Below are 3751 nucleotides of genomic sequence, written 5' to 3' on the forward strand. Positions count from 1 at the left end.
CTATTCCCTGCCTCTTCACCTGATGATTGAAATTCTCTTAACTAGAAGCAAAGCCTTGTATTCTTCAGTTAAGGACAAGGCATCAAGTGCACTACCCTTGAGGTTACACAGTGACATATTTACACCGAAGTGTAAGTGACACATACCAGAGAATGAGGGCTAGTGTAGCCATCATCTTGCTGTCCAGGCAGGTAAACCATCTGGGGGTGACAAGGATGAAGGGGAGTTGCCTCCCCAAGGGATCCATATCCAGAGTCTCTCATTGCACCCCACCCCCATCCCCAGAGAAGGATGCCTGGGCTCCCCAGGACAGCATTGCCCTCCAGAGCCCCTGCTGCAACAGCCACTCTAGCCTTCCCACCCACGGAGAGAAGGCTTCAATGCAGGAGAAAAGGGATGATACAGGGACAGCTGCCCAGCCCGGTGCTACTGCAGTGATGGCTGCACAGTCATCAGCTCCATCCACCCCGACCCCCCAGCCCTTGGGACTCCCCCATCCCCCACAGTACGTACTGAAGCTATCTCATTCAAGGTGCCGGGCACCGGCAGCAGAGACCACATCCCAGGCCTGGACTCCCCCAGTCACCAGCTGCAGGTACTGCCACTCTCCCCTGACCCTCCCAGCTGCTCCCCTCCTCCCTAAGACAGCTGAATACAGGAGCCAGCGCCCTCCCCCTGCCCTGGAGCTTCCTCATGCCTCCCTCTTCTTGAGAGGCCTCCACCCTCCTGGCCCTGGTCTCCTGCAGGATATCTCGCCATCTTTCTTCTTCCTCCTCCTCCTCCTCCTCCTCCTCCTCTTTTTCTTCTAAAACGTTTTTTAAAAACACTTCATTTCATTTGCGTATCATCCTTGCACAGGGGCCATGCTAATCTTTTCTGTAGCCTTCCAATTTGAGTATATGTGCTGCTGACGCAAGCACATCCCATCGCCTTTCTACACTAGCAGAGCTCCAGCTTCCCCTCCATTCATGCCTCAGTTTGTGCCCACACCCCTGCCCTACAGATGAGTCATAGATGGAGGGTCTACCTCAGTGTGAATGGGACAGTTTTTCTTCCACGCGAGTGTGCATATCCTGCACGATTCTGTCTTGCATGCACTTCTTCAATGGACGGTGCGTATGCCTACTGTCGTGTGGCCTCTCCATCCTCTGTTCTATAGAACTGCTGAGAGCCAGCATCTTCCTTTCCCTCTCTGTACACAGAACAACAGCTGTGGCATCTTCCTTGACCCAGGCAGGTGGCACAATGCAGAGCTAAAGGCACCGCTCGAGGAGTCGTGTAACCTCAGGCGAATTCTTTCACTTCTGTGTGCCTGTACGCCCTCCCAGGCCTAGTCCTGATCCACCTTCTGTCTTGTCTTTCACACCTGCTCCTCCCCTTGGATTCCTCTCCCTTCCTGGCTGGTTTCGGAAGAGGCTCGCTCATATCCTTGACCCAGCTGTAAGGAAACTATCGTCACCCTTAATGCAACTAAAGTTTATCCTGCTGGGTCCTCACCGGAGCAAGAACCCACAGGGGAAGAGGCAGCCAGGCGGCAAAGCCCCCACCCAGCCTGTCTCCCCACCACTCCTTCTTTTCTGAGAAGCACAGGTGGGACAAGGTGGGCCTCTTGAATGAGGGTTTATTAAAGTCTTGGAGGAAACAAAAGGGAAATAGAACAGAAAGTTATATGCACCTTGATTATCTGAGGCACAAACGCAGCCTCAGCCATAAACATATTGAAGGAAGGGATAGTCCAGTATGTAACAGAAGCGCCCTGCTATTGGCAAGCAAAGCACAGATGGAGTGAATTTAAAGAGTCCTTTACTAAAGGACTTTGTTTCAGGACTAAAGTCCACACAGAGCCCACAGGGTGTGGGAGATCTGGGACTGGGATCTCCAGGCTCTGAACTTGTTCTGTTGGGCAATCTGCTGATGGAGACCTTGTCTTCAAGTGTCGGGATGCACGCTGTGGTCAGCCTCCCCTAAGTTGCAAAGGGCATTCTATCTGGGGCTTGTCTTCCCTGCCCATCTGCTCTCCTTTTCAACAGCTTCTTGGTTCTTTTGAAACCTATGCTGTCTTCCCAAAGCCCTACCTCCTATTGTGTTGGCCTCCTGTAAGCTGTGCTTTCATCTGTCCAGTCCTGCTCTTGGTGGGATGAACAAGAGGCCTCTACGGATCTCAAGGTGGAGGAAGAGAGGGTCAGAGCCCCAAAGGTACTCTGGATTCGGGTAAATGCACCTGAAATACAACCATACCCAGCAAAAATAACATCCTGCTAGCTGATCGTCTGCACTTATTGTACTAAATAATACATCTACTTCTATGAGAACCAGCATCCGAGACAGCCACCAACAATACCTGCTTCCCAGTATTCTTGTCCTTGTGATGTCTCCTTCCACGTCGGGTTGTCTGTGTGACCAATGGAATAAGGCAGAAATGATGCTACGTCGCTTCCAAGGCTGGCTTATAAAAGACCTCTGCCTTGCTCTTTCCATCTTAGGTCACCCTGGGGAAAGCCAGCTGCTATGCCGTGAGGACACTCAAGCGTCCTATGAGGAGGGCCATGTGGCAGGGAACTGAGGCCTCCTGCCCACATCCATGTGAGTGACCGTCTGGAAGCAGACCTCCAGCCCCAGTCCCGCCTCCGGAGGACTGCAGCCTGCACCTGGACCAAAGCCTTGTGAGAGACCCTGATCCCAAACTACCCACCTCAGCCGCTTCTGGATTCCTGACCCACAGAAACCGTGTGAAATAGTACATACTTGCTGTTTTAAACAAAATGTGGGGGTGATTTTTTACAAGCAGACAGATAACTGAAACATAGTCTCAACCTTGAATTTCATTGCAAATGACCCCATCCTGACCATAGCCTCAATATTCACTAAGTGGGCAGAAGAATGGGGTTGGGGGGTGGGGGCAATAGATGACTTCGGGCAGTAAAAAGGTGTCCTGTCACAAAAAGGCATGACTCCATCCTCAGTGCTCACAGCCCTCCCATCCTAGCTCTGAGCCCAGACCACTCAGCACCCACAGCCCAGTGTCTTGCCCTTCCACGAGTCTAGAAAGTGAAGTTCAGAGGCAGGCAGCTGCCCCCTTCTCCTCCTCTTTGAGGCCCACCCACCTGAGTCCCGTCTGACGGCTGCCTCTCCCCTAGGTAACTGTTAAAAGGAAGGTCCAGCATCTTCAGACGGTACCCTGCTCCTTTCACAGTTGTGGCTTCAGAAGGACAAAGACATCAGAATACAACTCAATGCGCCTCATGCCATTAGACAGCATGAGTGACCAGACACAGGGAGGGTATATCAGACAGCGCCAGATCTTAGCTGGTAGGAAGCTGATTGACAAGTTCTGTGGAGGACAGAGCAGCAGGGCCCTGAAGTCCACAGCGATAAGGGGAAGATGGCGTTCGAGACACACCAGCAGGGAAGAGCCAAACCTGGATGATCAGTTTGACCTCCCAGGGTAAGGAGCCTCTGGGTCTTCCCTTCCTCTCCCAGGACCACCACAGTGAAACTAGAGCCAGAGGGTTCTTTGCTGAAAAGAGGGTGAGTGAGATGGAGAGATGCAGATGAAAGGAGGCTTTGTGCAGAAGCCATCAGGTTTTGCCAAATCTAAAGCCTGGAAAAAGGAGGACACCAGCTGATAGGATTTGGCTCTACGTCCCCAGCCAAATCTCATGTGGAATTGTAATCCCCATGTGTTGGAGCAGGGGCCTGGTGGGAGGTGATTGGACCATGGGGGCAGTTTCTAATGGTTTAGTGCCATCCC

At 52.3% G+C, this 3751-nt stretch overlaps 1 pseudogene; it reads right to left on the bottom strand.

The window, feature by feature from the left end:
* Positions 1–819: 819 nt before the first annotated feature.
* LOC129483597 (uncharacterized) lies at positions 820–920 on the bottom strand (annotated as a pseudogene).
* Positions 921–3751: the final 2831 nt, after the last annotated feature.

The sequence above is a fragment of the Symphalangus syndactylus genome, chromosome 5 (assembly GCF_028878055.3).
Source record: "Symphalangus syndactylus isolate Jambi chromosome 5, NHGRI_mSymSyn1-v2.1_pri, whole genome shotgun sequence".
Taxonomy (NCBI): domain Eukaryota; kingdom Metazoa; phylum Chordata; class Mammalia; order Primates; family Hylobatidae; genus Symphalangus; species Symphalangus syndactylus.